The following is a 16,670-nucleotide window of genomic DNA, read 5'->3' as shown; positions in this document are numbered from 1 at the left end:
CTTAAAGTCACCATCACTCAGAAATAGAGCCAAAAACACGGTCACAACAACTGCCTGGATGACTAATATAAATGGGAAAAAAGACTCCAGGAAGGGTCTTATAAGGGAGGTTCGTTGCCAGAGTTATTAATGCACGGGAGAGTGAGTATTGGTGGGGAATAGAGTAAAAAGTACATTCCCTCCCTATTAGACCTGGCATTCTTGGCGTGGTTTCCCCCTAACTGTAATTCTCACCTGAGGTTTCCGCAGGGGGTAGATGCAGGTCCTGAAGCAAGGTCCCAACTTCCCTCACCCACCAAGACAGTGTCAAAGCCAGAAATGGTGAAATGAGGGAAGAGGGGTAAACAAGGGAAGACAAATGACACATGTCCACAACACACTCACGGATGAATGGTAAGCTTCAGGTACTTCCTATGTGATTTCTGCATGTAAAGAAAAGAGTATAAATGTATGTATATGGTTTTGATATAATATTGTGCACTCCTGTTTTAAAAGTATTCACAATTAATGAGTAACTACCTGTAAAATTCCCCTCTTCCACTTAGCATATAGTCGTGGTAGATGCAGGATCAGATTACCATCTAATTAAGTAATAGAGGACAATAAGGTGTTATGTAGTCAGAGCAGAGAACGCATATAGACAGAGTAAATTATCATATGAACTGACCTATAATGGTGACAAAGCCTGGAGTCAATAAAAAGGCCAAAACAGATATCCATACAGAGGAAAACGAGAAAATAAGAAATATTCCCAATTGGAACAATTCCTAGACAATGATACCAGGAAAATGCACAAAATGTGCAGGGCTACAAGATAAGTATTAATTCCTTAACTTCAGGAATTACTAATCCTTAATTGCTTTTCTTTATATAGCTTCTTCAGACATGTACATAAGGCATTGAGATCTCCATGTGCCATGGATAACTAAATCAGGTAAGTAAAGGCACAATATATATCTCTTGCAGAGCATGTTACCGCCTTTATAGATAGCATTGATTCTTTTGTTTGTTTTTGTTCTTCTTTTGCAGGTCTCCAGAAGCGTAGTCCGACATCACCGCAGGAGACAGAAGAACCGAAATGGGAATGAAGCAGAAAGAGGAGCCGGTGTACTGCAACCTGGCGAGGGTAAAGGGCAGGGCAGAAGACATGCGCTCGTCAACTAGAACGCAAAGTGCTCTTCCGCCCATGCCAGCCATTTTTATTTTGGGGTTGCTCTCCCCGTCTACAGACACGATCAGGCACAGAGCAGGCCTGACAAAAACTTTTTGCATTCAGACCTCTTGTTTTTGCTGGCCATAGGATTTTGCACACATTATCACTGCTAACCAGTGCTAAAGTGCTTGTGCTCTCTCCTTAAAACATAGTAATATTGGCTTACACCGAATTGCCATATTTAATTAACTTGAAAGTCCCTATTAAAATTGTACTACATGTGCCCAGGGCCGGTAACTTAAATACTACTAGTGAACCTGCAGAACTGGTTGTGCCAACCACTTAAGTAGCCCTTTAAACATGTCTCGGGCCTGCCATTCCAGAGCCTGTGTGTGCAGTTTTAAACTGCCATGTCAAGGTGCAAGTTAACCCTCTTGCCAGGCCCAAACCTTCCTTTTAATGCACTTAAGTCACCCCATGGGTAGGCCATAGACAGCCTAGAGGATAGGGTGAAAAGTATTTAAAAAGCAGGACATATACTTTTAAGTGTTATATGTCCTGGAAGTGAAAAACTCTTCAAATTCGTTTTTCACTACTGCAAGGCCTACCATAGGATAACATTGGGATTACCTTACTACATTTTATAAGTATAATTTTCAAATGGGAAGCTATAATTGATTCATGTTTGGTGTCTCTGGAATCCTAATTTAAAATCTTAACTTGTGCTGAAGTCGGATTTTAAATTATAATTCTGAAAATGCCACTTTTAGAAAGTTGGCACTTTCCTTAGCCGTTTGGTGCCTGCAGCCTGTCTCTGGTCACATAACTGAGTGTAGTTAGCAATTGGGCTCTGTGTATTCGTCCTACCCAGCACACATAATGAGAGCTTAGGTGAAACTTCATGGGCCATCCTGGTAGGATGGGATAGAGGAGTTGGGCACAGCCTCACTTACATCTGAAGAGGATGTGTCTTGGCCCGACACAAAGAGCTGAATGCCCCCTGTAGTTAGTCTATAGCCTGGGCTAGCAGAGTTTCATATCTTTTCAATTCAAAGGCCTGCCTCTAGAGCTTCTCTCCATCTCAAAGGCAAAACTGTGTGTAAAAGAAGGACCTCGGACAACAACACTTCAGTACACTTCTGGACCTGTGGATACTCTACTAGTAGCTGTGCTACTGGAAGGCTGCCAACCAATCTGCTACACTGCTACTCTGCTGTGCTGACCTGCTGCGCTCTTGCATGGGAAAGAAAAACTGGACCTGGAACCCATTTTGAACCCAGGATACCAGAGTGACTCAAAGGGCTAGTCTGCCGGCCACCTGATCTGAGCCTCAAGGACACACCAGACTCCCCACAGCTCCTGGACCCATCTTCAACAAGCTCTTGAACCCCCCCCCCCCCCCCCCAAGATGTGCGTCCCTTGTCCTGGGCCCTTGGTGTGGCACTCAAACCCTTTAAATCAAGCTTATGGGCTCTTTGTTAATAGGCCTGTTTGTTTCAAAACCATTCCCACAAAGAATCAGAGTGAGCCGCCGCAAATTCATCTCTTCATACAGCAAGTATTGTCTGCTCACATGGGCCACCACCACGAGACTCCAGCCCACTCGTCCGTGCCACCCTACCTGTTCCTTGCACCACGCCGACTGTAGGAAGGTGGATATCTGACTATGGTTGCCCCCAACTTTTTGCCTGGTGTTTTGCTGGTTTTTCGACTTAGTTGACCTGGGACCCTGCTATTCAGGACCCCAGGCCCACTGCTCTCTCTGTAAAATGGATTCCATGTACCTTAGGTACATATCTAATTGATACTGGGCCACCTTATCGGTCCCTGTACAGCATACCTTAGGTATCCAGGGCATAGGTGTACCCAGGGCCTACCAGGGGCTGCAGCATGTATTATGCACCCCTGGCTGGCCACTCAAATCTGACACAACTGGCTGCATGACAGCTGGGGCAAGGTGGTGTAATCACCCTTTACTTTAGATATAGTATACCTATATCTAACCCTAAAATGGACACATGTATTCCTATCAGTCACTCCTATGGCAGGCCTTAACAATCCTGAAGGCAGAGTGCTTGGAATTATGTGAGATAGTGCTCTGGCATGAGATGAGCCCATTTGCAGCTTGCGGAACCAAGTCCTAATAGCTGTTCCATGATAACGCGTACCATATACTCTTAAGTGCATTATAATCCTCGCAGTTATTTGCTATCTTTGGTATCGCTTTATCAAAACATGTCGAGTAAGGTGTCATACGAATTGGAATACTAACCCCATACCAATTCTGGCGACGGGGTTAGCATTCCACCCTTCTAGAGGGACACAACATGTATGTAACTGTGAACCCCGGTTAAAGTTAACTCGAGCCTCAGCACCACAAAATGGATGCTGCCACCACAGACACAAGTCTGACCTCCTGCTGCTGGGAGTCCTTCCAGCAAGGAGAGCTCGGACAAAGGGTTTCCTGTCAGGGGCGGTGCTAGCACCATCCCAGACAGGGTTTTGTGTATCCCAGGTAGGCAGGGCTGAGAGGAAGGTGACTGCAAGTGGCTCCCCGGTGCTCACTGTGCATATGCCGGCTCAAACCAGTTCCAGGGGCACCCCAGCCCCTGAGCTGGGGAAAGTCCGGACAAGGGAGAGAGGTGTAACCACCCCCCTCCTGGTCCCACCCATGGGCAGGACCTAGTCGCGTGCCAGCCCCTTTTCTTAGAATAAAGGTAGGAGCGGGCCCCCTTCCCAAATTAGATAATCTTGAATCTTGAACTACTTTCCACGAAAGGAACTCTTGACATTCTCTGAAGACTCTCCCTTGTGGCTAAGGAGTAGCCACCCTGCATCCGCAGGCACCACCTAAGCATCACGGTTTGCTGCACGTCCATCCTCCAGATCAAGACTGACCAGCTCGACGAGACCCAGATTCCCTGGCATCTCTGACCTCTACCTGCATCATCAGCCCAGCTGAGATTCGTGGGTGTGACGAGACCTGAGGGACCGGCCATCTTCAAAACCTGCACGACGCTTAACCAGCACGACCGCCGAGGGATCCTCGAGTGAGTGCACTGGGGTTTGAGAAGCCCCAACCCAGAGCAGCTCCAGCACCGAAGTCCAGCCCCCCAGCATCCACGAGATCTGCATGGGGCCCTTCTGCTCTCTGCTGCTTGCCACGTTGTCCGGTCACTTGCCAGCTGGCTAGTGACCCTCCTGACGATGTACCACGACCTTTTCACCTCTGGTCTGGTTGCTCCAGACTGGCCCTTGCTCCCTTCCAAAAGAGGAGCACCCCGGACCCTCCTGGTCCACTCCAGACGCCATCTTGACTCCACCGCTTAGCCAAGGCTTGTTGCTCCAATCCTGGTTCCAGCATCGCCGACAGCAGACACCCTAGTGGGACAGCTTGCACCTCCAGCTTGGTCGCCGACAACGCCTCCTGGCCCGTGTGACTGCAGAGTCCAGCTTCGCCCACTCACTTGATCGCGGTGACCTCATCCGGTGCCATCCTGGTGCCCACACAATCACTGGCTAGTGATTAAGAACTGAGTCCCCTCTGCTTTCAGGTCGTCTCCATCACCGATCCAGGCTTGGATCACACCGAACATCTTCACTGGTCGCCTGCCAGCAACTTCTTCTTTCAGGCTCCATAGACTACAACGAGGATTCCCGACGTCTTTTGAACCCTATGCAGCCGCATCCCCTGGGCTAGGTAACCCAAGCATTTCGGTGCTCCAACGCAGGTTCACTATCCAAGTGTCCAGATCCTTTTTCGTTTTAAGTCTACCTAGTCGGATTCGTCTGGAAACAGTAACTTTAGAAATACTAGCCTCCATAGGCGTTGTCCCGCATCCCGCGTGAGAGTGCACACTCTGCACCCGATCTCCCTGGGCCTCCTGCTCCTAACCTTAGGGTTCAGTAGTATAGTCCTAGCGATCCTTAAGCCTCTGGATCCAGTTACTTACCTGCTAGTATTTCGCATTCCACTTTTAGTGTATATGGTTTTTCGTGCCCCTCGGGCATTTGTGTAAATTGTGCAACTTGAAGTATTTTCGTAGAGTTTTGTATTGTGCTTAGCTCCCTGACTCATAAAGAGTTCAGGGTAGACTTGTTATTAATAAATAACCTTTATTTTTATAACAACTTGTGTGGTGTCCTTTCACTTGGTGTTCAAGGGGTATATGTGATGGTAAAACAGCTGGCTTAATACGTCCTCTAGAGTTTAGCCTAAAGACTGCTTTTGTCCACACTACTAGGATAGCTGGCCTATAAGGTTGACTTACAACCAATCATCAATAAGGGTCGTTTGGTATGATACACAGTGAACACTAGAATAGTGAGCACTATATATCAGGCCAACTTCTCACACCGACCACCACCAGTGATGCTGCCCTTACTTCCGGCTACCTTAAAAGCTAACAGGACTCTCGGCACAAAATTAGAGAAGGTAAACCTTCAGCGGAACTAATCCGAGACTGTATCCAACCCGCGCTCCATCAGACAACTTGAACCTTTGGATTTGAACTGGGCTAGCGTGACCAGATATCCCTAGTTGGTGCTTCATGCTTTTAGGCACTATATTGCAGTTTATTCTTTAAAAATTAATGACTCGGGGGGCGCGTGGCTAGCAGCCGACGATGGCGGCAGCAACCTAGAGAGGCTCCCGGCGTAAGGCGGCATCCCGCATCAATCGCATGCCTATCCGTTCAACAACGAACCCAGACGGGATGTCCCGGGTCCAGTGACCGAACGGCACCTAACAGAGAAGTTTTGGAGCAGCGGTGCACCGGGAACTGGTGGAAAAGACGGCACCCGAACAAGGCCTAGTGGCACATGAAAAGCAGCGGAGGCTGGTTGAGGCGATGCCCGGGCGGAAGTGAGGCCTCGGCGGTGTAACCAACCGGAAGTGCTCATAGTGCTGAACGACCCGAGCGAAAACTGCGGTAGGGAATCCGATGTCCCTGCAGACCGTCCATGGGCAGTATATATCGCCCCTCGACAATGCAGCACTGCGGGGAACGGCAACACTGACGGAAATCGAAGCCTAAAAAAAGTGCGACGACGCCACCATTTTGCATAGCCTACGCCATTACGGGCACGAACTCCCTCGAATAACAGGCTGGGCGGCCCGCGCCGAGGTCTCAACAGGCTCAACGACGGATTCTATTAACAACAACGCGACTGGGGAAGGGGTGTAAACCCGTCTGTGGGGATCCGGCCCGGAAAGCCCAATTATTGCGTAGCCGAGGCGCCATCGAAACTCGGGCGACCCCATCGACCACTCTCGTCGAAGAAACACCTGGCAGAATACCACCACAGGCTACGCTCAACGGTGAGCCATTTCTTGGTGTGTGAACATGGCGGGCAGAGGGTCTAAGCATAATTCCACCCAAGCTAAGCTTGACAAATTTGCGTATGAAAAACAGTCTCTCCGGATGTATGACATCACAACGCATGCTTTCACAACGCATGCCTTTACAACGCGGTTTTCACAACGCATGCCTTTACAACGCATAGTGCTTTGGGGCGCTGGATAGTGAATTGTTTAATTTACTATTCTAACTCCAGTCCCCGTGGATAGTAGGGAAGGTGTTGGATAGTAAATTAAACCTATTCCCTATCCTAGAGCGCCCCCAGCGCAATGTGTTGTAATGGTTTGCGTTGTAAAAGTTGCGTCGTAATGGCACTGCGTAGTAAAAGTTGCGTTGTAAAGGTTGTCTCCTGTCTCTCCCCCTGATGGAACAACGCAAGTCCCTGGGTAAAGGGACGGAGGGAGACGGTGCAAAGAAAGCCACGTTGGAAGATGTGCTAAGCGCCCTGGCCCAAGTGCAAGCGACGGTGGGGGCGACAGCAACGGAAGTAACCCTCATACGGGCAGAAAATGAGTGAAAGAGTGAAGCAAGTGGAGGTGATAGCCAAAACCCTGGTGGAGGATGTGTCGGATCTGCAGGTGGAAATGGAGAAACTGCAAGCTGATAACAAATTGCTCAAGGAGAAGCTGGACGACCATGAAGGACGCTCCCGAAGGAACGTCCTTATCCTGGGAGTACCGGAATCGGAAACTACGGGTGCTATGGATCTCTATGTGGAGGACCTGATCAAGAACCAGCTTGCCCCCAAGGGCCTCTCAAACTTTTTCACTGTGGAAAGGGCCCATAGAGTGCCAGGAGGAAAACCGAAACCAGGCGCCTTGCCAAGACCGATCCTGGCAACACTTTTCAACTTTCGCGACCGAGACACCATCCTTCAGGCGGCCAGAGTGGCGCCGGCCATCCAAATTCAAAACTCAAGGATATCGTTCTTCCCGGACTACACGGCTGAGGTATCGCGACAGAGGAGGACAATCTTAGAAGTGAAAAAGACATTGCGAGAGCAAGAGCTGCCCTACTCAATGCTGTTTGCAGCCCGGCTTAGGGTGGTCGCGGACAAAAAGGTCTGGTTCTTTGACTCTCCGGAGGCGGCCAGAGATTGGCTCGAGGGCTGGCGCACCGCGGGAACTCCCCGTAGGTCCAACAGAACGAACCACGGACACCGAGACGGCAGCCGAACTGGATCACAAACATCAGGCAGAGGAGGCGCGAGCAAGTCACCGACACATGAACTTTCTGAGGCTGGCGGAGGGCAATAACGCGGACAACCCATAAAAACAATGGACGCTGACTTCTTTTATTGACTACAGTTGCACAAGAGTCGTGGTTGGACGCTGGCCTGGGTGGCCTGGGTGGCCCTGAAGGGATCAGGGATGCCGCATGCCTGCCCTGGGAGGCGCTCTCCCCCAACGTGCAAGTACTCTGGTTTTGGGAAGGGTTAAGCGCTCTGCTCAGTTGGGGAGGCGGGCAGTTGAAGGTCCGTTAAGCAGGGAGGCAGGGAGGGGGAGGAGAGGGGGGGTTGTTGGTTGTTTGTTAGAAATTCACAAAGTCGGTAGAGAAATGGAGTTTTATGTTTGAATGCTCTAGCTGAAAAGGTAAAATTAAGGGTCCGGGTCCACCACCTGGATACATTCGTATACATCTGCATGACCAGAAATGGCGGATGGTCTGATACGTAGTGCAGGGGAGACCGAGTCACGGACACGTGGCGCCCCCCTACGAATACTGTCATGGAATGTAAGAGGACTGGGGGATAAGGTGAAACGTGGCCTGGTATTGACTGCGTTGAAGAGACAAAAACCTCACCTAGCACTATTACAAGACACACATTTAACGAGGGGGGCATCTAAGGCCCTAGACAGGAGAGGATATAAGATGGTGGTTTACTCAGAGTTTACTTCGGGCTCCCGGGGTACCGGCATTTTGATTAAGAAGTCCTCGCAATTCATCCCACTGGGCACAAAGACTGACGGGCAGGGTTGTTTCGCAGCCATACAGGGACAATGGGAGGGACGACTCCTTAATGTGGTATCGGTATATATCCCGCCATCCCTTCACTCAATAAAGTTTCCAGCGCTCAGTGACTTTTTGCTGTCCCTTCCCGAGGGTGATGTACTTCTTGAGGGAGACTTCAACGCCACAGTAGACACACAGCTTGACAAATTCCCAGTGACAGGCCCGATTGGGGGACCTTCCCGGTTTCAACGATTCCTAACAGCGATGGGTCTGGTAGACATCTGGCGGCATGTCCAACCCCAGGATAGGCAATACACATTTCATTCAACGGTTCACAACAGCCTATCACGAATTGACTACTTTTTAGCGCTAGGTGACGGCATACAACATGTTGATGCCATAGACATCCACCCTAGAGGCATATCAGATCACTCTCCAATCACCCTGACAGTCTCTACTCAAGAAAAGTCTTGCAAGCGTATATATCCCATTCAAGCATCATACCTCAAAATCCCGAAAGTCAGGAAAGCCCTTCAGAAGGTGACAACACAGTACTTCGAGGAAAATGTCGCCTCCGTGACTTCTTCGGAGGTTATATGGGAAGCTTACAAGACGGTGCTGCGGGGGCAGGCCATAAACTCGATCACGGGCCACAAAAGGGAACAAGCTGCCGAACAGTCTAGGCTCGAATTGGCTCTTCGCGACATGACAACTTCACATGAGACAAACCCTACACCAGACACGGCGCACACACTTTTACTCCAACAACAATTGTACACGGAGCACGTCCGGCAGCGGGTGAAGGGGCACATAACTGATACACAGAACAGGATATATGATGTGGGAGATAAGGCGGGAAAGATGTTAGCCTGGCTAGATAAGAGAGGGGGAAGCTCAAGGGGCATCCAGCAGGTGAGGGATAGCGATGGTGAAATTCAGACAAGCCCTGAACAGATAGTGGAAGCACTGGCGGCGCACTTTGAAGGAGTCTACACCCCCGAAAGGGCTATATCTACTGACATGGCACGGGCAGCATTAGACAGGATAGAAACTCCGATACTGCAACCAGAAGCAACTGCCGAATTAGATGCGGCCATAACTAGGGATGAAATTCAAATGTCTATACGAGCGCTGAAGCCTGGCAAGGCACTCGGACCAAATGGCATTCCAGTAGAGTGGTATCAGGCCACATCGGAGGAGCTAAGTGCACATTTACTAGCCATGTATGAAGGATGTTTAGAAAGGGGTGAACTTCCGCTCGATCAGAGAATGGCTACTATAGTAGCGATTCCCAAGCCTGGGAAGCCGCAAGAGGACTGCTCCTCATACCGCCCTATCTCTTTGCTGAATGTGGAGGTTAAAATCTTAGCCAAACTCCTTGCTACCCGGCTGATGGCGCATCGACCCGACCTCATACATCCGGATGAATCCGGGTTTATGCCTCACAGGAACACGGCAATGAACCTTCGCAGAGTGCACGGGGTGTTGGCGAGAGCAGACTTGATCCACGAACAAGCAGTTATACTGGCCCTGGATGCAAAAATGGCCTTTGACCTAGTAGAATGGAACTATCTGTTTGAGGTTCTTGCTTGTTTGGGTTTCGGCTCGAAATTTATATCGTGGATCAGACTACTATATATGAAGCCGGTCGCACATGTGGTGGGGAACGGGCATATTTCACGAACATTCCCTTTGGGGAGAGGCACCCGCAAGGGCTGCCCCCTCTTGCCGTTGCTCTTTGCACTCTCCCTAGAACCACTAGCAATTTTGATAAGACAAACACCATTACTTAAAGGAATACATTGGAAGGAGGGCTGGGAGGACCGGCTATCCCTTTATGCGGACGACATGCTGGTGTACTTAACAGACCCAGAGCGTGGTGTGCCGGCACTCCTAGACCTCTGTGATGATCATGGCAAAATCTCGGGCTATGCGATAAACTGGAATAAATCAGAAATGTATGTTTTGAAAGGCCCGGTCCCGGCACTGCGCTCAGACTGACCCTTAAGGTTAGCTGGCTCCTCCTTTAAATGTTTGGGGATCCAAGTTACAATGGACCCAACGGAATTTGTACAAAAGAATCTGGCACCACCCATGGAACGGCTTAAACAAGACGTCAAGTTCTGGGCGGGGTTGCCCCTAACAATGCTGGGTAAAGCAGCGCTGTACAAAATGATGTCCTTGCCCCGCTTTCTATACATACTAGAGAACACGCCGTATCCAGTGGCGCCAGGATACTTCAAAAAGGTGGCAGCAGTGGTATCTGGTTTGCTGTGGGGCAACCGCCCGGCACGTATTGCGCAAGCCAAACTGAACAGGGGTTGGTACGACGGTGGAATCGCTTTGCCGAATCTTAAATTATACTACTGGGCAGCTCACCTTAAGCCCATTAATCAATGGATTCATGTCTCGCAGACTGACCCAGCTTTCCAAGCAGATAGGGCACAACTAGGTACCAATAGTATGCTAGCCCCGCTCTATGACCAACGGCGAGTGCGCAAGTTGGTGGGACCCACTAGACTCACTGCAGCGCTGTGGCGTATGGCGCTGGCGGCGTTGGGCTGGAAGGGGAAAATAACCAAACTCACCCCGCTCTGGGACTCGCGTGCCTTGGGAAAGTTGAGACACAGCAAGGGCTTCTCACACTGGGACACCATAGGGATATCCACGGTAGGAGACCTGTGGGAAAGGGGAGAGGTTATAACATTTGACCGCCTGAGGGAACTGTACGAACTGTGGCCACGAGAATCATACCGTTATGTCCAGATACGTCATGCGTTACTCGCTGCCATCCCCCCCGGGGAGGAAATACCAGAATCATCCCCGATGGAGGATCGTCTCCTCACGGACTTTATGATTGAGCGAGCGACGTCATTGACATACCGCAAGTTAATTAATAACTTGCCTGACCACTGACTTTATTGAAAGATAAATGGGAAGGAGATGTAGACGCCCTGGACGAACACGAATGGAATGAGGCGCTTGCATCCCCCAGAGAGGTGGGCATCTCAGCCAGGCTGAGGCTCGTACAACTCAAGGTCCTACATAGAGTATACTACACTAGAACAACACTGCACCGCATACACAGAGCACAACACCCTTACTGTTTTCGTGGCTGTGGGGAGGAGGGTACCTTCTTTCACACGATCTGGGACTGCCCACGCATCCAAGACTATTGGAGACAAATAATGCGCACTGTGTCACAGACCCTGGAGACCTCTCTAATCCCCGAGCCGCGAAAATGTCTCTTAAATGTGTGGGGACCAAACAATCTGTCCAGATGTGGCCAACTTTGGGTTACATTGGGCATGATAGTGGCCAAGCGGGATATCGCACAGCGCTGGGGGGCGGCGGAACTACCAACGAAATCACAGTGGTGTATGAACATGGATAAAGTGATGGTGACAGAGAGGGCAGTATACTTGAGTCGCGCATGTCCAGGGAAATGGAACAAAATCTGGACCCCATGGAATGTGTATAGAGGGGAGATCTGTGATCCTCTGCCGGAGGATGACCCGTTAGAGTCAGATGAAGAGGGGGAGGAAGGCTGATGTGCCCTGAGGGTGTTGTAGGGGGAAGAGGCCATCTGGAATGGGGAAGGGGCTCGAGTCCTGGAAGATAGGTAGCGAGGGTAAACGAGGGCGACACTCATGGACAGTCACGTGCAGGAAGCATAGGCGTTGCCAACCTTTCATTACATGTTTGATTCAACGGGTATAAACAGTGGCACGTACTATGGGGTAGCCCTAAATTCAGCTAAAATATCACTAATTACTCATTGATGACCGCAATGTGATTTCTTTGTTGATTTTCTTTTTGTTGTTTTCATAAAAAAATAGAAAACTAAAACCTCTATTGATTAGCAACGTATCGCTAGTTATGTGCCTTTCACTTTGCCTTAAAGTAAACATTTCTCTTCTAAGCAACGTAACCAATTTGTGGACTTAACCTGGTGCAATATATCCAACAATGAATGATTGCGGCCGGCCCTCTGAGTTGTAGGCCAATGGCTGCGTAATTTTGTAAAGGTACAATAAAGGTTTAATAAAAAAAAAAATTAATGACTCCAGTTCTATTAATTGGATTTTTGTCGTTTTGGTCTTGTTTTGTTAATTGAATTAAGCTCTATTTTTAGGTCTCGCCTGTCGATGCGCATGCGCATCGAGCAAGCGAGAGTATTGGGACTTATCCACTCTTTCCCCAACTTGCAAGGAATCGTGGCGATTCCTTGCAGTGCCCGTGACTTTTAAGCTCAATGCGCATGCGCATTGAGCTTAAAAGCGCGTGCACGTCCGTCTTGGTTTACCCGCTCCGCCCCCTCCCCTTCCCGCCGTGTCGCATTTCTCCTCCCCCCTCCCCTCTCTTCCCTCCGTCTTGTTTGTTATTTTACCCGCTCCGCCCCCTCCCCTTCCCGCCGTGTCGCATTTCTCCTCCCCCTCCCCTCTCTTCCCTCCGTCTTGTTTTTTTTTTTTTTTACCCGCTCCGCCCCCTCCCCTGCCCGCCGTGTCGCATTTTTTTTTAAAACCCCCACTATTTGTTTTTGTCCATGTTGTTGTTAATCTCTCATCAAAGACACAATTTTGAATGTGTATCTGTGCCAAAGAGGATAAAATGCAAGGCGAACAAAACAGGCAGTTCTGGAATCAATTCAACTCTAAGGGGTTTTCGTAATATTTATCATTGTGTGATGTTAAAATTGCACAAGCCATTTAATGTACAGTTTTGGAGCCACGCTGCCGAAAAAGCTTTTATCTTCCCACACGGAGCGGCTCACTCGGTGAGGGTTTCCCGGTCGGCTCGAGCACCAGCAGCCTCGCAGCAAGTCTGAAGCCCTAACGTTACTGGGACTCAGTGGATAAAACCAAGTGGATAGCAGCCGAGAAGCAGAGAGCCTGACAGCAAAAATTCCACAAATCAGCGTCCGCGTCCTTCGATCACATGACACATGTTTTGCTTCCGTCCCAGGCGATTACAAAAGAAAACTTACTTCCTCATCCTCACGTACAGCATTTGGAACAACCAGATTTGGCTGTTCTTGTTCCACCTTCAAAGAGCTTTACAATTTAGCGACTAAAATGGCCAATACATTATCGACTTCATTCCTATTGGATTAGAGTGTCGTATGTATATTATACCGAAAGATTTGATTTGGAGTTGGTAAACACGCACGCCACACTTCCTGGCTGTTTGCAAATCGACTGCAAGTTTTCCTTGCTCTTTCTCTGGGTTATCTAAAGGCAGGCATTGCTAATCGAGGAAGGGAAAGGAACCAACCTCCGCTCACCCTCACTCTCACTCATCCTCACTCACCCTCAACCCCTCACCCTCACTCACCCTCACTCACCCTCCACCCCTCACCCTCACTCACCCTCACCCTCACTCACCCTCAACCCCTCACCCTCAACCCCTCACTCACCCTCACTCTCACTCATCCTCACTCACCCTCAACCCCTCACCCTCACTCACCCTCACCCTCACTCACCCTCAACCCCTCACCCTCACTCACTCACCCTCAACCCCTCACCCTCAACCCCTCACTCACCCTCACTCTCACTCATCCTCACTCAACCACCCTCAACCTCACTCACCCTCAACCCCTCACCCTCACTCACCCTCAACCCCTCACCCTCACTCACTCACCCGCAACCCCTCACCCTCACTCACCCACCCTCAACCCCTCACCCTCACTCACCCTCAACCCCTCACCCTCACTCACTCACCCTCACTCACCCTCAACCCCTCCCCCTCGACCCCTCCCCCTCAACCCCTCACCCTAACCCTCACTCACCCTCCCTCACCCTCAACCCCTCACCCTCAAACCCTCACTCACCCTCAACCCCTCACCCTCAACCCCTCACTCACCCTCAACCCCTCACCCTCACTCACCCTCACCCTCACTCACCCTCAACCCCTCACCCTCAACCCCTCACCCTCAACCCCTCACCCTCAGCCCCTCACTCACCCTCACTCTCACTCACCCTCACTCAGCCTCAACTACTCCCCCTCACCCTCACTCACCCAAAACACCTCACCCTCACTCACCCTCACCCTCACTCACCCTCAACACCTCACTCGCCCTCACCCTCACTCACCCTCAACACCTCACCCTCAACCTCAACCCCTCACCCTCACTCACCCTCACTCACCCTCACTCACCCTCACTCACCCTCACTCACCCTCAACCCCTCACCCTCACTCACCCTCACTCACCCTCACCCTCACTCACCCTCACCCTCACTCACCCTCACCCTCACTCACCCTCTCCCTCACACAGTGCAATAGTTCTCAGACCATTTCAGTTAGAGCTTTTAGAAATGTTTATGGCTTTTTTTATTTGTAATACTTTAGCATTGGCTACAGGAAACAAAAATGCTAAACATTTACAAAATAAACCCATAAACAATTCTAAAAGCACTAACTCTAATGGTGCGAGACCTATTGCATTTCCAATGCTTGTTTTAACCTGGTGTGGGTTCTTTTCATGTGGTGTTTTCACTGTTTTACTTCTTGAAGTGTTGCACAAATTCTTCACACATTGCCTTTAAGTTAAGCCTGACTACTCTGTTGTAAGCTACCAGGGTGTTGAGCTTTTGCCCTATCCTGAGTAGTATTGTGGTTGTTGCTTGATCAGAGCTCACACCCCAGTCAACCGGAAAACCACTTTCTAACATTCCCCACGGTTACCCTTTCTCAATGTGTCAGTTATCCCTTAGATAGCCATCATTTTACAGTCTTGCAGATGTGCAATCAAGGAAATAAGCGTACATCATCATTTTTTCTCAAGTTAGAATTGCTTTAAGGCCTATCATGTTTAAGGCAAGAATATTGTCATTTTTCTCACATCCTTTAGGGAAAATGGTTGATGATAAAGTAAGATGCTATTTTCTTTTACCCGATCTTCAAGTTCCTTCAAAAGAATCTTAACAAATATTGCTATTGTGCAATCAAGATGAGCTACAAATCTATAATTCTTAGGGAATATTGGAGTACCTTTTTTGAATAACAAGTGAAGCACTGACTCCTGTCATTGGATATGAGTGTGATGTTAAAGTCAAAGTATAATGTCAAGGAATAGTCTTCATGGGGTACTCCAGATCTTCTTTTGATGGAGATATGGCCTGCTGTTTCCTTCCACCACAACGATATCCTGAATTAGAACAAAAATATTTTCAGGTAAAAGATTAAAAACAAGATTGGATTACAGTACGGTGCGCAGGGGGGAAACCCGGAGACCAGAACAGGTGAAATATTTATTGCAGAAATGATGACCACTATAGCAATGCTGACAATTATAGTTGATAATGAGAAGGAAAGCAGATCCAAGAAGCAAGAAAGAAGATATCTGATTAAGCGGAGCCTTTAGCGACTTGCTGTCTGTGGTCATCCAAAGTGAGCAACTAACTGAAGAATCTGCAACACATTATGGATCTGATTCACAAAGGGCCTCTGCACTTGTGGGAGAGGCCTCACAGTCGTGGGGAAGTCTCTGCGCTTTGGGCAGAATCTCCGCAATGAGAATCTCCGCATCAAGAATTCTCATTGCGGAAATTCCACCCAGAGTGTGGAGGCTCCTGCACGATTGAGGGTCTTCGCAACGAGTGTGGAGGCCCTTTGTTGTGAATTAGGCCCTGAGTCTCCAGACCAACCCCTTTCTATACCCTAGAACCCATTTTGACCTGGGAGAAACGTTGTGTGGAACTCGGAAGCAATATCCTCCACCATCAGAAGTGGGGTAGAATAGCATATGTTTCATGGCGTAAAAACCCTGATCCCAAAGTAAGTCAAGGAGGTGGGCCTTTAAGCAATGGATGAATAGATTGCAGAGTTCAAGATGGCAGAATGGAGTAAAACCAGGAGGGAAAAAAGCCAGAACAACCACAGGCCCATACTCCAAATTCCTATGAGACCATGGGTTCTTGTTATTTCGAAGTGTGAGCCATAGAACTCCAAAAGCAGCGTTCAGAGCAACAACAAAAAACGCTACGCATCTGGCAGGTGATGTGAGGACGGCAAGCCACATGTGAAAATGCTCAGGATGTTACCTTAAACAGTTGAGTAGAAAAGGCAAATCACGTGGAGCTGAAACTTGAGTGCCTGATTGGAAACCTGAGCTGCTCCCAACCCAGAATGCTGTGCTGCCTGCGCCTCAAAAATAAAGCCTTAAGGAAGGAAGGTAAGTTCTAAGGTAAACGATGCAGAACCAC

At 49.2% G+C, this 16,670-nt stretch overlaps 1 protein-coding gene across 1 annotated transcript in view; it reads right to left on the bottom strand.

Annotated features, from left to right (window-relative positions):
* GIPC1 (GIPC PDZ domain containing family member 1) overlaps window positions 1-15,614 on the bottom strand; it is a 98,169-nt gene extending 82,555 nt beyond the window's left edge. Inside the window, exons 1-3 of the mRNA XM_086961000.1 lie at window positions 15,457-15,614; window positions 520-581; window positions 235-422 (exon numbers count right to left, since the gene is read on the bottom strand). The gene's annotated coding sequence lies outside the window, so the exon portion shown is untranslated. The remainder of the gene's footprint in view (window positions 1-234; window positions 423-519; window positions 582-15,456) is intronic.
* Between the last annotated feature and the right edge of the window lie 1,056 nt (window positions 15,615-16,670).

This window comes from Lissotriton vulgaris, chromosome 1_1 (genome assembly GCF_964263255.1).
Source record: "Lissotriton vulgaris chromosome 1_1, aLisVul1.2, whole genome shotgun sequence".
Classification (NCBI taxonomy): Eukaryota; Metazoa; Chordata; class Amphibia; order Caudata; family Salamandridae; genus Lissotriton; species Lissotriton vulgaris.
Note: the sequence above shows the minus strand (reverse complement) of the source record. Positions and strands in the feature narration are given on the sequence as shown.